Genomic DNA, 6,661 nt, shown 5'->3' with positions numbered 1-6,661 from the left:
TCTTCTGGAAGAGGAGATGGCAACCCCACTCCAGTATTCTTGCCTGCAGAATCCCACGGACAAAGGAGCCTGGTGAGGTTTCCGGGAGTCCATGGGGTTGCAAAGAGTCGGACATGACTGAGCATATGACTCACACTAAAGTGATCAAGACTTTGGCAGGTTAAATTAAAAAAAAAAGTAGAATGAAAGGGAGCCTATTGTGTGACCAGTTGTGAGTGAGGAGACATCTTGCATATTTATTTTCTTGGGGGATTAATGGGAGAAAGGAACTTTGGAGAGACATGGCGACAAGCCCTTACTGTAGAGCAGAGCAGCTGTGTTTGGGCAAGGACAGCCCCAAGCAAGGACATTCTCTTCCCTTCCCAGACAACCAAATCCTGCTATAGCTTCATCCTTCACTCCAAGCAGAGCACATGATGCTCAGATGAAAAGCAAATCTCCCTGAAGCAGCCAAAGTAAATAAACATAGAAAAAGCAAATGAAAACTGAGAGAGGAAGCAGGATTCTGCAACCTAGCTGATAACACCCTTAGAATCAAACCCTCCAAGACGCATGGTCATGGCCATTACAGGAGACTGGAGGATACCCAGGACCAGGTTGTCCAGAGAAGAGACGGAGAGATGGTCCCTGGCCCTCAGGGTCATTGGCCCAACCCCCTCCAGCTTTGCCTTCAACATCAAAGGGATATCAGTGCCCTTCCAGTATAGGAAGAGGCCCAGTGAGTTCCTTTGATCATCTATTTATTCACCAAATATAAACTGAGATTCCACTGTGCCCAGGATACACAGGTGGGCACCCAAGCCCAGCGGCGGAAGGCCAGCCTCACAGTGAGGAAGTCGGCCATGCAGACACATCTCAGCTTCTTTGTCAGGTCTGCCCAGCCCTTGCTTCCTTTCTTCAGACACGTATTCTTGGTGTCCTGGCTTCTTCCGGGCTCTTTGTCTCTCCGTCAAAGGGAAAGTGTGAGGAAGCAGCTGTGGTGGGGCACCTGCCTCTTTCTTGCTGGCTGTGTGCTCTTAGGAGAGACACGGGATCCTGTGTCACTGGTACAGGGGTGGGCAGTGTACCTTATTTCTGACAGAGGATCGCTCAGAGGACGGAGTAACAAGGTGTCTCTAACAGAGTTGTATTCACTGCAAAGTAGTATTCAAGTGTCAGGGGTAATAGAAAGTTTGCTTTGTTTCTCCACCTTTTATTTCAAAACACGTGGTTTGCAAGTAGCTCTTGGTCCTGACTTTTCACTGAGCTGGGTCAAGGGAAGCTGTGCCTTAGGACTTCTCTCCAGGAAGGAAAGGAGGGCTTCCTTTCCCGCCTGTGGAACCAGCTCCCAGCACTTCCTCCCCGCCCTCCTTGCCCAAACGCTGATCACAGCGCCCTCTGGTGGAAATTTAGAGCAATTGCCCTATACGCCCAGGGCAACCCTATAGACCCAAAGGCTCAGAGGAGTAGGGTGGAACTCAGGGCAGGCTGGAACTGGGGTGCTACATGGTGTGAGGGGGGCGATGCCTACAAAGAACAGGCTCCAGTCAGGTCCTACTAACTATTGTCATGCAGAATATAGACCACACATTACCAGTTATTTTGGATTTCCAAGACAAGCCAGAAACTTTTTATTGAAAAAACCAAAACTAAAACCAATTGTAGAAGCCAAAGAAATCAAGCGGTGGGCAAGGGTTTGGGCCTGCAAACCGTCAGGAAGCTTTGATTTCCGTGGAAAAGATGAAAAGCATTGATATTAGTTAATCCTGACATAAAAACAAGGAACAGTCTTGGTAACAGAAAATCTTATATAAAATGTAAAAATCACAACTATGAAAATATTTGACAAGGAAGAAAAAGAACAAGTTTATTCACTTGCTTCTGAGGTTTCCCATTCATATTTACTTGTTACACTGATTTTTTAAATTTCTTATATTAACCAGGGGAAACTAGGAGACTTCATTAAAATATTTGAGAGGAAAACAAAAAGTAGAAAAAGTTCTTTTCATTTTTTTTCTGTTATTTGGGAAAAAAAAATTATCTTAAAGGTACCTATTCACCAGCTTCCAGAGTACAAATGTCCATGAGGGCATATTTGAATATTTTAGGAAAGAAATCCATACTCCCCAGTACAACATACAAAGTTTGGACAATTTAGCCTCATCCTGCCTACTGGCCTTACCTCCTACTATTTTCCACAGTGTCCTGATCATCAAACCAAACTATCTTCCTCCAAGAGCATTTCGGGCCTTTTAAGAAAAGCATATTTCTAACTTCTCTGGTGGTACAGTGGATAGGAATCCGCACCTGCCAAATGCAGGAGACACGGGTTCAGCCTCAGGTCAGGGAACTAGTTCTCACATTCCACAACTAAAGATCTCCAATGCTACAACAAAGACCTGATGCAGCCAAATAAGTAAATAAGTAATAAAAATAATCCTTTAAAAAAAACCCTCCAATTTCCATGCTGCCTCCTACCAAAACCCTATTTACAGGATACCTCCAGCAGACTTCAGGCAGAGTAAACTGCCCACTCCCAATCTCTGCTTTCAAAGTTCTAAGCCCATATCTCTAAGATAACAATCATTTTGCTTATATTATAATTATTTATCTATACATCTTGGGCACTGGAATCAACCCTCAGGTGAGCTGTGTCTCTGATGGAATGTAAAATGTTGAAAACACTTCATAGATTAGAAGCTGATAGGGTAGGTTTTGCTCACCCAAGGCCTGAACAAAGCTAGATTTATTTTAAGTAGGATAATTTAAAATACATTTTTAAATGGGTTTATTTTTTAACCTTTTGAATAAGTCATCATTTTCACTGTTCAAAATGCAAAGGGTATAAATGTGTGTACAAACTGAAAACTTTTCCTCTCTCCCATGTATCCAGCCACCCAGTGTCTCTTTGAGTAAATGATGTTGCTCATTGCTTATATCTTCTGGATAAAGTCTACATTCCTTTACACACAGTGTAAATTTTCCTTTGGCTGCTCTGTCTTCCTAGTCCTCTCTCTCCCTCCAGCCTTGACCCTCTGCTTTCCAGGCTATGCTGAATTTAGCTCCTCAAAATGCCCTGCTCTCCGCCACCTTCTTCCCTCACCCTGCCTTCAATTAGCAAAATGTTTCTGATCAGGCTGGCTTCAGCAGGTCTGTGATGTTGGTGTCCAGTGTGTTCCAAGACCCCCTTCCCCTCACTTAATTCTTCTCCCCTTGAACCTAATTCCCTGTTTACCAATGTTTATCCTTCGAAGGCTCGTGACCCCTTGAGATCTGAGACTCTACTCATTACTAAGGACTAGCGACCAGCGTCTAGCCCACAGCAGGGTGGGAATGAAAGCTGCTCTCCTCTCACTGGACTTGTTCTTGGGGATTTCTGAGCTCTCAGCCTCTGGAAGTTCTGGGATTCACGTTTGCCAACTGAGGCATAACTTCCAAGGGTGGCTCTACTGTAACGCCCCACCCTACCTTGCCCCCAACTCCAACGCAATCTGGATGTGTTTCTGTAAGGTCGCGGAAACGGGCATCTCAAGCTGTAAGGAAATAACCCAGACACCAAGGGAAAGTAACAGGCTTTATTGGCAGTGCGCTCCCGGGCAGAACCCACTGACCGCAAGAATGGCCACGAGGAGTTCTGCCCCGAACAAAGGCAGGGTGCGATTTTTATGCCTTCGGGGCAGGAAGTGGCATCATATAACCTGGACAGGCCTAAAATAAGGTAAAGCTCGGGAATGCGAGATTGCGAATGGTCAGCTAGTCAAGGTGGTGAGACCGGGTTGGTCACTCTGGAGGTCAGGAAGGGGGGTAGATCTCGGCAGAGGGTTATTACATCAGAGATTCCTCAGCAGTTTGGCGGGACTTTTTCCCTCCGGCGGGGGATGGAGAAGGGAAAAAGGAGCCAAGATAGCCACCAGGAAGGGGAAGCCAAGAAGGCCACCAGGGTCCGACCTTACAGTTTCCAACGCGCAGCCTGAAGGAGGCGGGACTGACACACAAGCAGCCCTGTGAGGGCTGTTCTTCCAGTTCAGTCCCAATTGGAAGGACAAGGAGTGTTAGTCATGCAGAGTCATGCAGAGGCACAGCTTGTGGACCTGCAGAGCTGTTTCTCTTTAGGAGTAGATAAAACAGCAGAGAGCCTTCATCATCAGTCTCTTCCCTGAGTCCAGTCAGCTCATGAACACTGAAAAGTCAGAAATTCTGCGTTAAGGGGCTAAAAGGTAGATTCTGGGCCGTGGTGATCCTTGTTCCCTTCTCTCTGTGGGGACTTTATAGATGGACACTCAGCTGTCTCCTGATCATCCACCCCTTCCTCCTGCCTCCACGGGGCAACTTACCCTCCTTCTCTCAAACTTCAGCCTCCACCTCACTGAATGTCAACTTACTCCATAAATTGTAAAGTACTGTAAAATGCAAGGTGATTGTTACCATTACGATTATCGACATTTTAACTCAGATTCTTAATGACACCAAAATTTACATATAAGATAGTGACTCTTGAGTGTCACAAACACCTACCATATGTATATATATTTTGTACAAGGAACCAGAGGCCCTAAAGAGGCTATCTTATGTATTTAATTAGCATTTAATTTACTCAATTTTCAAAATAAAATCTCCTTACAGTTTTAAGCTCACTTTACATAGCTGCTGCTTCTTTTTTCTTTCTTTTTTGTTACAATCACATTTTTTAAGGAGATCTTTGATTAAGGTTTGGCCTTACAAACTTTTGAATTGCATTCTTCAACTTACTGTTTTTCTGTTTAAGTACTTCAGTTGTTTGACTAGCAAACAGGCATTCCAATGCATTTCAATAGCTCTTGGAATAAATTAACCTTCAGTTCAGTTCAGTTCAGTTCAGTTGCTCAGTCCTGTCCGACTTTTTGCGATCCCATGAACCACAGCATGGCAGGCCTCCCTGTCTATCACCAACTCCCAGAGTTTACTTAAACTCACATCCTTCAAGTCGCTGATGCCATCCAGCCATCTCATCCTCTGTTGTCCCCTTCTCCTCTTGCCCCCAATCCCTCCCAGCATCAGGGTCTTTTCCAATGAGTCAACTCTTCACCTGAGGTGGCCAAAGTATTGGAGTTTCAGCTTTAGCATCAGTCCTTCCAATGAACACCCAGGACTGATCTCCTTTAGAATGGACTGGTTGGATCTCCTTGCAGTACAAGGGACACTCAAGAGTCTTCTCCAACACCACAGTTCAAAAGCATCAATTCTTTGGTGCTCAGCTTTCTTCACAGTCTAACTCTCACATCCATACATGGCCACTGGAAAAACCATAGCCTTGACTAGATGGACCTTGGTTGGCAAAGTAATGTCTCTGCTTTTTAATATGCTATCTAGGTTTGTCATAGCTTTCCTTCCAAGGAGTAAACATCTTTTAATTTCATGGCTGCAGTCAGCATCCGCAGTGATTTTGAAGCCCCCAAAATAAAGTCTGACACTGTTTCCACTGTTTCCCCATCTATTTCCCATGAAGTGATGGGACCAGATGCCATGATCTTAGTTTTCTGAATGTTGAGTTTCAAGCCAACTTATTCACTCTCCTCTTTCACTTTCATCAAGAGGCTTTTGAGTTCCTCTTCACTTTCTGCCATAAGGGTGGTATCATCTGCATTTCTGAGGTTATTGATATTTCTCCCAGCAATCTTGATTCCAGCTTGTGCTTCTTCCAGCTCAGCATTTCTCATAACGTAATCTGCATATAAGTTAAATAAGCAGGGTGACAATATATAGCCTTGACATACTCCTTTTCCTATTTGGAACCAGTCTGTTGTTCCATGTCCAGTTCTAACTGTTGCTTCCTGACCTGCATACAGGTTTCTCAAGAGGCGGGTCAGGTGGTCTGGGATTCCCATCTCTTTCAGAAGTTTCCACAGTTTATTGTGATCCACATAGTCAAAAGCTTTGCTGTAGTCAATGAAGCAGAAATAGATGTTTTTCTGGAACTCTCTTGCTTTCTCCATGATCCAGCAGATGTTGGCAATTTGATCTCTGGTTCTTCTGCCTTTTCTAAAACCAGCTTGAACATCTGGAAGTTCACGGTTCACGTATTGCTGAAGCCTGACTTGGAGAATTTTGAGCATGACTTTACTAGCGTGTGAGATGAGTGCAATTGTGCGGTAGTTGGAGCATTCTTTGGCATTGCCTTTTTTGGGATTGGAATGAAAACTGATCTTTTCAGTCCTGTGGCCACAGCTGAGTTTTCCAAATTTGCTGGCATATTGAGTGCAGCACTTTCACAGCATCATCTTTCAGGATTTGAAATAGCTCAACTGGAATTCCATCACCTCCACCAGCTTTGTTTGTAGTGATGCTTTCTAAGGCCCACTTGACTTCACATTCTAGGATGTTTGGCTCTAGGTGAGTGATCACACCATCATGATTATCTGGGTCGTGAAGATCCTTTTTGTACAGTTCTGTGTATTCTTGCCACCACTTCTTAATATTTTCTGCTTCTGTTAGGTCCATACCATTTCTGTCCTTTATTGAGCCCATCTTTGAATAAAATGTTCCCTTGGTATCTCTAATTTTCTTGAAGAAATCTCTAGTCTTTCCCATTCTATTGTTTTCCTCTATTTCTTTGCATTGATTGCTGAAGAAGGCTTTCTTATCTCTCCTTGCTATTCTTTGGAACTCTGCATTCAGATGCTTATATCTTTCCTTTTCTCCTTTA

Source organism: Moschus berezovskii, chromosome 17 (genome assembly GCF_049115385.1).
Source record: "Moschus berezovskii isolate FMDL1 chromosome 17, NW_MosBer_1.0, whole genome shotgun sequence".
NCBI lineage: Eukaryota > Metazoa > Chordata > Mammalia > Artiodactyla > Moschidae > Moschus > Moschus berezovskii.
The sequence above is the reverse complement of the archived record's forward strand: the minus strand, read 5'-3'. Positions refer to the sequence as shown.